We start from the raw sequence: 13,762 nt of genomic DNA, 5'->3' as shown, positions 1-13,762 counted from the left end.
GCCACTGCCCACAAGGTAGATGGCAGCTGCGGGCTGTCCAGGGGTGACTGGTGCTGCCCCTCCCCTGTTTTCCCTGCTCTGCCATGGTGCTGGATGGTGGGGTGAAGAAGAAAAGAAACAGGAGGAGAAGGAAGGAAAAATAAGGGAAAAAGGACAAAAAGGAGAAATAAATGAAAACAAGTAAAAACATTTGGGCACACAAATACACACTAATATATTAAATAAAAATGAGGGGTAGATTAATCAGAAGGGTGACTGATTGAAAAGCTCAATGAGGGATGAAAAAACAGGTCCAGCAGCATAAACAGAATGAAAAACAAAAAGGCCATGCCCGTGCGGACCATGTGGTGCTGTTTGCATGTGATTTTGAATGCAATAACGTGCTTCATATTGCTTTTATTGTAAAATGCAACATGAAAAGGTGCGAGGGGGAACTCTGCCTGCCAATGGAACACCATATAGTGCTGTGGAATTTTTTTGCTACTTTGTGGAGTTCCACATAGTGTGACTCTACCCATCCCCACCAGACAGCCCTCCGTCAGGGAGGGTTAGGTGAGGCAGAGTTGCATCTGCATTCATCTGCATAATGATGGTCTTCCTGGACTGGGAGAGAGGGAGGGTTATTCACACTTTAACCTTGAATAGGCAGTGTCCTGCCCTGATATAAAGCGCTCCTTTGGCTCATACTGCTGTCTTGAGAACGAGTAGGGGAGAAGGGAAATCCTTTGAACTGGTCAGAACTGGCAGGAAACTTCCCCCACATTCTAGAAGCTGGGAACTGGAGTATAAGTACAGGGGTGCTTTTCCATGAACCTCTGCAAGAAGGACTGCTGAGCTTCAAAATAACTCATTTAGACTGTTCTTCTGTGGTTGCCCTGCTACATACCACTGCTGTGTGGAATTAAGGACTCCCTGGATGTTTTTTTTGCATGTTACCCTGCTGCCAGCTGCTCCCTGACTTTGGAGGACCCAGGCAGTACCAGGACTGCCAGGAGGAACTGCCACCCATTTAGCTGAGGTGGCCTGTTTGTCTCTGTTGTGCCCCCTGGAGTGTCTGCCAAGGAGCCCAGCAAGCGAGAGTGCTGATTTCCTGCTGCTTTGGGTTTCCTAACCTGGCACCTGGGAGCCCTTTGCATCTTCACTTTTATGGACCGCCCTCCAAGTGTCCAAAGCAGTGCATCCACCTATAAAAAGAAGAGCCACTAGGGAGATATAGCCATGTTGCACTCCTTCGTGGGTGGAACAACCTGGAGAAGGTTCAGGTCTCCGTGATTTTTGGCAGCTGCTGCCCCATGGGTTCATTGGCAGGTGCTTTTTGGTTCATCTCGCATGTGAGAGAGACTGGGCAATGTCTCCCCACAGGGCACAGTATTCATGCTTTCCCCATCCATCCTGAGAACAGTTGTAGGGGCAGCCCATACCTGAAGGGCACATCTACTCTTATTTTGTGTGTCCCCATGTGTTCCTGCCATCATTCGGTCCTGGCCTGGTGGGGGCTATGGTGCAAACACCTCAATAACCACAATAAGAGCACACCTACCTTTCTGCAGTACTAAGCTGGCCATGAGATCTTATATTATCGAATATCACTTAGTAGATGCACAAGTGTCCTGGGGCCCACGTTGGTCTTCTGTAGCCATCATGATGGAATCTCTCATTGCTTAGTTACACCTAGGGTGGGTGCAGATGTGCTACACATTCTATTTTAGTGGGGAATGTTCTGGGAACTAGGCTTGTATTAAATACTGGGATGATCCACAGGCATCACTGCTGCATTGTGTGCCCACAGTATCAGACAAAGACTAATATGTATGCAGGTGCACTCTGACCGATGTATATGTGGGTACAACTAGTGATTCATACGCCTTTCTCTAAATCTAAATGTGCTGGTATTACTTACACTACTGTAGGATGCATATGTTCAGGATAATGAGTCCTATTCTCAGTAGGGGTCTATAAGGCACAATAATTACAGTTCATATGTTTTACTGCTACCATTCAGGCCCTGATATTACAATGTATGTCATGCTGGGATAATGAGTATATTTCAGAATTTACATAATCTGCCCAGTACTCATGGTTCATGTCGTTTTCATCTTATGTGCATACAGAATATGATATATTTTTAAATAAGCCTGTGTGGAGTCTCATTTGTGGTGTATTCATAGTATTGCAGGTGTGAGAGTGTTGTGACAATGCTTTACACATGACCTCTGGAGATAAGCCTGTCTGCTCTGCGCCAAGCTACCAGAGAGTGAACCCATGTTATTTTTAGTGTGCAGCTACTCACCCTGACTAGAGTGGTGGGTTCTGTCTGGCTGAGGTATATACCCTGACCAGGCAGAAACCCCAAGCCTACCATTGGTGGCAGCGGTGGGATTCAAAACAATGCCCTAGAAGAGACTGAAAAGGTCCTAGCTCAGGAGATGATGGAAGAGGCTGAAAGGGCTTTCCTCAGGGAAAAGCTTGCCTTTAAGGAAAGGAATCTACCCTCTAACACCTATTCTTTCTCTTACCATCCAGGTGGTACCTAACATGAGCTACAGACAACTGCTGTGTAGGAGTCTAATTCAGCTTAGACTCCTCTGCCTTCTTTTCCTTACTTTACACTGATTCACCACCAGGAAAACATTTAAGTGCTCTGCTGCCTTGTACCACAGCTCCTCCTCAAAGATCAGGTTTTAAAGGAGGATGCAAAAGGGACTAAAGGATGGAACAGCCTGTCTGTTGTCTAAAGGGAGATCAGAAAGTGCATTCACATGCTTCCACTGGCGCACTTGATATTGGAAATCCTAAGGTCAGCAGTGCTTACATTTTGACAGTGGTTACTGGTGCCCAGCACTGGCACTTAATTCTTAAAACTGCCATTTGTCTGTGGCAATCTACCACAAGGTGGCACAATATGACAATTGCTTTTAGCATAAGCATATTAGCAGTAAAAAAGATACATAATACCAGTGTGTACAGGACATTATAACAACTCTATCAGACCTGGAAAAGTACAAATGGTGACCTAAGAGTATGATGAGATTTGACGGTGATGGCATGGTAGTGGGTGGTGCAAAAGGCAGTGGTCTCATGAGAAATATGTAGGTTCTAATTTTTCTACAAATTAAGTAGCACTGAGAGTCAGAGTATGTATACATGTGTGTATATATATATATATATATATATATATATATATATATATATATATTAGGGTGGTATTTATATAGTGCCAAACTAGCTGAAAAGCAGTGAAGCACTGTACATGATCAAAGGCAAAGTCTTAATTAGCCTGTGATTATAGGGATAGATAGTTTTGAAGAGTGAACATAGACTGTTACTGTTGCAGTATAATTGGAAGAGTGTCTGTCTGAGAGAGGCACAGGAATTTCAGAAGGGAAGTGAGTAGGGCATTTTTTAAAAAAAAGGTGTGAATGTGTTTATACTTCTCAAAAAGAGTACCACCAAGATGAGCTCATACGAATGCAGAATGACCTTTGCTCATAACAAAAATGTAAAAAAAAAATCGCTGAGTAAGCTACGTCATTACTTTAACAAATGAGAGCCAAAACACAAAGGGGGTCATTATAACATTGGCGGTAAAAGTCACTTACCGCCGTGCAGAAGACTGCCAACACACCGCCGTGGCCGCGGAAATCCGCCACAGCTATTATGACCCACATCCCGAAATCAGACAAAATTCAGACACCCACACAAGTCCGCCACATCAAAGGTCAGTGAAAACTGGCGAAAACAAAACCTCCACCGTCACGCCAACAGAAATACGCCCATGCTATCACGACCCACGAATCCACGCGGCGGTCTTTCAACCGCGGTATTCCATTGGCGGTACACACCGCCGCGCACTAAATACCCACACATCTCCAAAACAACACCACATTGGACAATTCGAAAGACACACACCTGATACACATACACACACCACTCCCACACACTCAATACTATATAAAACACACACCCACATCACCCACAAACCCCTACGACAAACAAATCAGAATGAAGGCCAGAGAGAGACACCACCATCCACAAACTAGCAGCCACAGGCACTCAACACAATCACCCACACCACTTCCACGCACAAAACACCACACACCACTACATATCACCACACTTATTACCACATACACTACCCCACACATCACCTACACCACCCCATGGCACGGCAAAGACACTCCAGGTTCTCAGGGGAGGAGCTCAGGGTCATGGTGGAGGAAATCGTACAGTAGAGCCACAGCTATTTGGATCACAGGTGCAGCACACCTCCATAGTTAGGAAGATGGAGCTATGGCGAAGAATAGTCAACAGGGTCAACGCAGTGGGACAGCACCCAAGAAAAAGGGACAACATCAGGAAGAGGTGGAACGACCTACGGGGGAAGGTGCGTTCTGTGGTCTCCAGACACAACATCGTGGTACAGCGGACTGGTGGAGGACTCCCACCTCCTCCCCCACAACTTGGGAGAAGCAGGTCTTGACTATTCTGCATCCTGAGGGCCTCACAGGAGTCGGTGGAGGAATGGACTCTGGTAAGTCAAATCTTAACTATCATATCCCCCACCCTACCTGCATGCTATCACAGACCCCCACCCTCGCCCCCTCCCCTATCACTCCAACTCCTCACTAATGTACTAATAACACAAACCACCCATCCCAACACCAAGCCCTGCATGACACAACAAAGCATGGACACCCATCACTAAAGCATGCCCACTGCACATACCCATAACACCCCCCTCAACCATCATCACACTAGCCACCACACAGGAATGCTAGCACTGGGGTACATGGTCACCCACCCATTGCACACCATGACACACACAGATGCAATAATCATGCTTTTATACCCCTGCAGGACCACTACCCAACATCACCAGACAGGAGGGTCCAGACATCTCCACCCCACCCACAGAAGAGGCCCACAGTGATGACAGCAGCTCTGTCCAACTGGATCATGATGACCGGCCCAGACCATCATGGGCCTCGGGACAGTAGGTTCCCCACACCCATTCACAGGCCACCACAGACCTTCCACCCTTTGGTAACACCAGCACAGCACCAACCCAGCAGGCCCATACCTCTGTACCCAGGACACGTCAATCAGCTGTGTGTCCACCACTACAGGGAACCCAGGATAATCCACCACCCCAAAAACAACAGGGACCTGGGGGCAGTGGTAGTGGGCACACGGTCTAGGGAACGGGTGCCCAGGAACACAGGGGAACTGGGAGGGCTGCTGTGCGACAGGGGGCGGACAGGTCTAGGGAACCCACTCTCCACAAAGCCCTCTCCTCCATCATGGGAGCATACCACCACTCCCAGGAGACGATGGCAACGGTACTGGCCAAGTTTCAGGAGACCAGCGCCTGCAGGAGGAACAGTATTTAGGCTTCAGGGAGGAACTCAAAACCATCAGCACCGCCCTGGGCACCATCGTAGGGGTGCTGAAGGAGATACTTAACACCAGGAGGGACACTGTGGCACTCCAAGGGGCCCCTGACACTAGCATGGATGATGAACTGCCCACCACCTCCGCCGGCTCTAGTGGACAGGAGGCACCGCCACAGGACCACCACACCAGCACCCCACCCCCTGCAGACGGAGAACCACCCCGCAAACGGTCCCTGAGATCCAGGAACAAGACAGAGCACGATGCCAAGACCCCTGCCAAGAAATGAGACCACCCTGATTGTCATCCTACTGTCCCACTTTGTAACCCTGTCCATATTGGAACTGCCCCAGCTCCACTTCCTATGCCCATATGGGCAATGCACCTGTGAGACTAATAGACTGGACTCTACTATGGACATTCCTCCACCATCACCCCTCACCATTTTACAACCCCCCTCCAATATTTAGCACCTAAATAAACACACTTAAAGCACAAAACAATCTGGAGTCAGTCTGTGATTTTGAAAATGTGTATTAGCAATGACAGTGACAAAATGTGTTCTCAAATGTAGTCAACATACCTATGTCACACATCTCAAGTCCATGAGGAATCTAAGCAGATGACACACGTTGGAAACCACACCTGTGAAACCGTAAGGGAAATGTACAACTCAGTTACCATATACTGGTTGAAATCGACAGACAGGATAGAGGTAGAAGTGTGAAAGTACTTGTAGTAGGCAGGAATGTATTCTCACCTGTGTGTCACTGGAAATATTGCTGGATAACTGAGTCCCTGTTGTCAATGTCTTCTTCCTGTGCTTCCTCCTCATCACTGTCCACAGGCTCCACAGCTGCCACAACACCGTCATCTGGGCCATCCTCCTTCAGAAAAGGCACCTGTCGTCGCAAAGCCAAATTGTGAATCATACAGCAGGCCACGATGATCTGGCACACCTTCCTTGGTGAGTAGAATAGGGAACCACCTGTCATATGGAGGCACATGAAGCTGGCCTTCAGGAAGCCGAAGGTGCGTTCGATCACCCTCCTAGTCCGCCCATGGGCCTCATTGTAGCGTTCCCCTGCCCTGGTCCTGGGATTCCTCACTGGGGTCAGTAGCCATGACAGGTTGGGGTAACCGGAGTCCCCTAATAGCCACACCCGGTGCCTCTGGAGTTGACCCATCACATAAGGGAAGCTGCTATTTCGCAGGATGTAGGCGTCATGCACAGAGCCAGGGAACATGGCATTTACCTGGGATATGTACTGGTCTGCTAAACATACCATCTGTACATTCATCGAATGATAACTCTTCCGGTTCCTGTACACCTGTTCACTCCTGTGGGGGGGGGACCAGAGCTACATGGGTCCCATCAATGGCACCTATGATGTTGGGGATATGTCCAAGGGCATAGAAGTCACCTTTCACTGTAGGCAAATCCTCCACCTGAGGAAAAGCGATGTAGCTCCACATGTGTTTCAACAAGGCAGACAACACTCTGGACAACACGTTGGAAAACATAGGCTGGGACATCCCTGATGCCCTGGCCACTGTTGTTTGAAATGACCCACTTGCAAGGAAATGGAGCACTGATAGCACCTGCACTTGAGGGGGGGTCCCTGTGGGATGGTAGATTGCTGACATCAGGTCTGGCTCCAACTAGGTACACAGTTCCTGGATTGTGGCACGGTCAAACCTGTAGGTGATGATCAAATGTCGCTCCTCCATTGTCAACAGGTCCACCAGCGGTCAGTACACCGGAGGACTCCGCCATCTCCTCACATGTCCCAGCGGACGGTGCCTAGGTAGAACAACAGCGACCACAGAGTCAAACAACTCAGAGGTATGTACCCACAGTCTACACAGAACACCATTCATACACAGAATCTGGCCTGTATTTGTGTTGTGCGACAAGGCCTAGGTCTGTGTGACGCAGTTGGTAACGAGGCCATGTGGGCCCCTGAAATGACGGCTGCCTGACCTCCAAAGGTGGACAATGGGATGTGAGGTAACTGCGCTGGCATTGTACACCGTCACGGTAGGCAGTCGAAGACCGCGGCGCAATGCCGCATTGGTTAACATTGGACCCTATGGGTCCCAGGAGCCAATGGCGATGTATGCCGGCGGTGATGGTACACACCGCCGCAGACGTGACCGCTATTTTCTAGCTGTTCAATCACTCGATACCTGATTTTCAACAGGAGAGGACCTACACTGCAATTGCAGCTGTGACTTCGGTCTGGAAGAGACAATGGCTCGTGCTTCTGGGGAAAGGGCCCCTGCCTTCACTGCAGAGGAGTTGGAGAAGCTCGTGGATGGGGTCCTCCCCCAGTACACGCTACTCTACGGTCCTCCAGACCAACAGGTAAGTACACAGGGAGCACGTTGTATGGGTAGAGAGGGCTGGTTGTAAGAAGGAAGGGGGCACAGTTCTGCATGCATGAAGGACTGTGAATGCATGTGCCACATGGCAAGGGTGGGGATGTGGGCCACTCACTTTGACGGTGCAGTCGCTAATGACTTCTCTTCTTCCCCTGTACATTTCATGTAGGTCAGCACCCACCAGAAGAAGGATATTTGGAGTGCCATCGCCAAGGACGTCCGGACCCTGGGGGTCAAACACAGACGGAGCACCCACTGCCGTAAAAGATGGGAGGACATTCGCTGCTGGAGCAAGAAGACAGCGGAGGCTCAGCTGGGGATAGCCTCCCAACGTGGGAGGGGTGCCCGTCAAACCATGACCCCCCTGATGTTCCAGATCCTGGCGTTGGCCTACCCTGAGTTGGATGGGCACTTGAGGGCATCACAGCAGACACAAGGGGATGAGTACAACATCATTCAGCGGACTTTGCGCGCAGTGAAGGTGTCTGGGTGGGGGAAGAGGGCTGTGGGTTTCCCTAGGCCAGGGCGAGTTCCGTAGGCTAGGCCCCTCCGTAATGCAGGCCATGTGGCACCCCACCCCACCTCTGTAGAGTGCCAAGTACAGGTATACATGCCCCTGTGTCATCTATGTGTGCAGATGTCGACCATAGCCATGTAGGCCATATCCCAGGAATTGCATCTGTGGAGCCCAACAGCGCTGCGTAGTGCAGGGGGCTGCTGTGTCTGTATTGTCCGCCAACGGTAGCGGTAAGCCATGCACTCAACCTGTCTTTCTTCTGTCGTCCCCCCCCCTTTTTGTGGTCTCCCTGTTCTTGTGTGCATCAGCATCATCAGGCGGAGGTACAGTGGCACCGGAGCACTAGGGAGCTGCATCCCACATGGCCATGGAGGGTCACACCACGGACTCGGAATACACCAGTGGGACGGAGGGCGAGGGGAGCTTCACGGCGGTCACAGGATCTGCAACCAGCGACACGGACTCGTCCTCCGATGGGAGCTCCCTTGTGGTGGCGGCAAAATCTGTGCCCCCCACTTCTACAGGTACAGCCGCCACCCCTCCTACCAGCACCGCCCTCCCAGCAGCCCCTCAGCCTTCGCCCCATGCCCGCTCACCCAGGAGGGTGGGCATCACCTTCGCCCCAGGCACCTCAGCCCCGGCCCCTGTCACCTCTGCTGCTCTCAGTGAGGAGGCCATTGACCTCCTCAGGTCACTCACTGTTGGGCAGTCTACCATTTTGAATGCCATTCAGGGTGTAGAAAGGGAATTGCAACACACAAATGCATTCCTGGAGGGCATTCATTCTGGTCAGGCTGCCCTTCATCGAACCCTGCAAACTCTGGCCTCAGCACTGATGGCAGCCATTGTCCCTGTGTCTAGCCTCCCCCCTCCAACTTCCTCCACCCAGACCCAATCCCCTGTATCCCAGCCTATCCCAAGCACACCATCAGACCAGCATGCACAAACGTCAACACACAAGGGAAGCTCAGGCAAACATAAGCACCACACATCCCACAGGCACTCACGCAAGCATCACACACATACAGACACAGCAACCTCCACTGCCTCCACTGTGTCCCCCTCCTCGTCGTCTCCCTCCTCCCTCCCAGTCTCATCTACACTCTCACCTGCATGCACTACCACTACAGCCACTAGGTCCCGCACCAGCACACCCACCACTACACCCGCTCACGTGCACTCACCACCCCCACTACCATTTACATGTCCCCTGTGTCCTCTCCCAGTGTGTCTGTGACGCCCCCTCCCAAAGTAAAGAAACGCAGGCACACACCCACCCAACAGCCATCCACCTCACGACAGCCTCCAGCGCATGCACCTTCACCCAAAGTCACTAAACGTACACCTACTACAACCACTACCTCTTCCTCCACTCCCAAACCCCCTCCAGCTACCCGCCCCAGTGTTCTTAAGAAACTTTTCCTGACCAAGCTTGACCTTTTTCCCACCCCCCCTCCAATTCATAGGTCCCGTACTAGCACCTCAGCCAAAAAATCTCCAGGACCAGTGGTGCCTGTTGTTACAGGTATGAGGAGTGCAACGGGCACCAGGGCAGCCAGTGTGACACGGAACCACAGAACAGCCAGTCCCCCCCCCTGTGAAGCACCAGAAGTTGGACAGTGCCCGGCAGGAGAGGGTGAAGACTCCAGCCAGCAAAGCCGCTCACAAGGGTCCTGGGGGGAGTGTCGACTCAGCTGTGACTCCTCCCAAGGTGGGGAAGGGACAGAAGAAATCACCAAAGTCTGGGAGAAGCAGCACGGCGGAGAAGACCGCCATCATCCCCGCTGCCCAGGAGGCCACCGCCAGCCCGATCGTCACTGGCCAGGAGGTCACCGCCAGAGTCGGTGCCCAGGAGGGCAGCCCGATCGTCACTGGCCAGGAGGCCACCGCCAGAGTCAGTGCCCAGGAGGGCAGCCCGATCGTCACTGGCCAGGAGGCCAGAGTCAGTGCCCAGGAGGCCACCGCCAGACACAGCCCAGCTGCACAATGAAGGACGGCCAGCCCCAGCCCAGCATCACACACATACAGGGGGTTATTCTAACTTTGGAGGAGTGTTAATCCGTCCCAAAAGTGACGGTAAAGTGACGGATATACCACGAGCCGTATTACGAGTTCCATAGGATATAATGGACTCGTAATACGGCTGGTGGTAAATCCGTCACTTTTCCGTCACTTTTGGGACGGATTAACACCTCCTCCAAAGTTAGAATAACCCCCACAGTCTCCCTGTTCTTGTGTGCATCAGCATCATCAGGCGGAGGTACAGTGGCACCGGAGCACGAGGGAGCGGCATCCCACATGGCCATGGAGGGCCACACCACGGACTCGGAATACACCAGTGGGACGGAGGGCGAGAGGAGCTTCACGGCGGTCATAGGATCTGCAACCAGCGACACAGACTCATCCTCCGATGGGAGCTCCCTTGTGGTGGTGGCAAAATCTGTGCCCCCCACTTCTACAGGTACAGCCGCCACCCCTCCTACCAGCACCGCCCTCCCAGCAGCCCCTCAGCCTTCGCCCCGTGCCCGCTCACCCAGGAGGGTGGGCATCACCTTCGCCCCAGACACCTCAGCCCCGGCCCCTGTCACCTCTGCTGCCCTCAGTGAGGAGGCCATTGACCTCCTCAGGTCACTCACTGTTGGGCAGTCTACCATTTTGAATGCCATTCAGGGTGTAGAAAGGGGATTGCAACACACAAATGCATTCCTGGAGGGCATTCATTCTGGTCAGGCTGCCCTTCATTGAACCCTGCAAACTCTGGCCTCAGCACTGATGGCAGTCATTGTCCCTGTGTCTAGCCTCCCCCCTCCAACTTCCTCCACCCAGACCCAATCCCCTGTACCCCAGCCTATCCCAAGCACACCATCAGACCAGCATGCACACACGTCAACACACAAGGGAAGCTCAGGCAAACATAAGCACCACACATCCCACAGGCACTCACGCAAGCATCACACACATACAGACACAGCAACATCCACTGCCTCCACTGTGTCCCCCTCCTCGTCGTCTCCCTCCTCCCTCCCAGTCTCGTCTACACTCTCACCTGCATGCACTACCACTACAGCCACTAGGTCCCGCACCAGCACACCCACCACCACACCCCGCCCACGTGCACTCACCACCCCCACTACCATTTACACGTCCCCTGTGTCCTCTCCCAGTGTGTCTGTGACGCCCCCTCCCAAAGTAAACAAACACAGGCACACACCCACCCAACAGCCATCCACCTCACGACAGCCTCCAGCGCATGCACCTTCACCCAAAGTCACCAAACGTACACCTACTACAACCACTACCTCTTCCTCCACTCCCAATCCCCCTCCAGCTACCCGCCCCAGTGTTCTTAAGAAACTTTTCCTGACCAAGCTTGACCTCTTTCCCACCCCCCTCCAATTCATAGGTCCCGTACTAGCACCTCAGCCAAAAAATCTCCGGGACCAGTGGTGCCTGTTGTTACAGGTATGAGGAGTGCACCGGGCACCAGGGCAGCCAGTGTGACACGGAGCCACAGCACAGCCAGTCCCCCCCTGTGAAGCACCAGAAGTTGGATAGTGCCCGGCATGAGAGGGTGAAGACTCCAGCCAGCAAAGCCGCTAACAAGGGTCCTGGGGGGAGTGTCGACTCAGCTGTGACTCCTCCCAAGGTGGGGAAGGGACAGAAGAAATCGCCAAAGTCTGGGAGGAGCAGCACGGCAGAGAAGACCGCCATCATCCCCGCTGCCCAGGAGGCCACCGCCAGCCCGATCTTCACTGGCCAGGAGGCCACCGCCAGAGTCGGTGCCCAGGAGGGCAGCCCGATCGTCACTGGCCAGGAGGCCACCGCCAGAGTCAGTGCCCAGGAGGGCAGCCCGATCGTCACTGGCCAGGAGGCCAGAGTCAGTGCCCAGGAGGCCACCGCCAGCCACAGCCCAGCTGCCCAATGAAGGACGGCCAGCCCCAGCCCAGCTGGGCAATGAAGGGCCACCATGGCAAGCTCCACTGAACAGGGCAAGCACCGCTGAACAGGTCAGAAACTGCAAACTGATGCACCGCTGAACAGGGCAAGTACCGCTGAACAGGTCAGAAACTGCAAACTCAAGCACCGCTGAACAGGGCAAAGACCGCCATGGCAAGCACCGCTGAACAGGGCAAGCACCGCTGAACAGGTCAGAAACTGCAAACTCAAGCACCGCTGAACAGGGCAAAGACCGCCATAGCAAGCTCCGCTGAACAGGGCAAAGACCGCCAACTCAAGCCCCGCTAGCCCATGGGCGGCAGGGGCAGTGACGCAACTGGGACCGTCACGGGGTGAGTGATGCACTCTGGGCACCAGTCCCCTCCAGAACCAGTGGAGACATGCATCCACTACCTCTGTCCTTCACAGGATGAAGCACTATGGGCACCAGTCCCCCTCCAGAACCAGTGGAGACATGCATCCACTACCTCTGTCCTTCACAGGATGAAGCACTCTGGGCACCAGTCGCCCTTCAGAACCTCTGGAGACTGTTATCCACTTGAGAGACTGTGGCTTTGCACTCCCCAGGATGTAACAGTGGGCAACCCACCCACTGTAGAGACTTGAGAGACTGTGGCTTTGCACTCCCCAGGATGGTACAGTGGGCAAACCACTCACTGTAGAGACTTGAGAGACTGTGGCTTTGCACTCCCCAGGATGGTACAGTGGGCAAACCACCCACTGTAGAGACTTGAGAGACTGTGGCTTTGCACTCCCCAGGATGGTACAGTGGGCAAACCACCCACTGCAGTGACTTGAAAGACTGTGGCTTTGCACTCCTGAGGATACATCAATGGGCATGGAGCCCCCTCGTGGATCTGGCGTGGTGCACTCATTCGGCTGAGATGCCCCCCTTCCCTTCCCCCTGAGGTGCCTGTTGTATTTCTATCGGATGACCCAGCATTGTTCTCTCCGTTTTGATCAGGTATCTAGTGTAGGCCTCACCCATGCATTTTGGGCCCCGTGGTCCACGGACAATGAATGGTGCATTACCTGCACTACTAATCGTGGTGTATATTTTGTTTAATGTCTATATATATATATATATATATATATATATATATATATATGTATATATGTATTTATTTGGTTACTGTATTTTGATATATTATAATGGTTCCACGTATTTCCTTTTGTCTTTGCATTCTTCCAGGGGGGTTGGGGTTGTTACTGTAATGTTTGGATATGCATTGGTGTGTGTGTTGTAGTGGGTGAGGGTCGGGGTGGGGGTGGGGGTGTTGCGTGTGTGTGTCCCTGTCTTTTGCCTTCCCCTCCCCATGTCGTAGGTGCAGTACTCACCGTTGTCTTCGCCGCCGGCGTTGATGATCGTCGTATAGGAGCAGGAAGACTAGTGCTGGAAGAATATGGAGTTCCGGCTCCATGGTGTCGTCGTTCCTCGTAGAGTGTGTATAGGTGAGCGTTTTCCCTTTGAAATTCCTGTTTCCACCGTGTTTTAATCCACGGTGAATCCGC

The sequence above is a fragment of the Pleurodeles waltl genome, chromosome 6 (assembly GCF_031143425.1).
Source record: "Pleurodeles waltl isolate 20211129_DDA chromosome 6, aPleWal1.hap1.20221129, whole genome shotgun sequence".
Lineage (NCBI taxonomy): Eukaryota > Metazoa > Chordata > Amphibia > Caudata > Salamandridae > Pleurodeles > Pleurodeles waltl.
Note: the sequence above shows the minus strand (reverse complement) of the source record.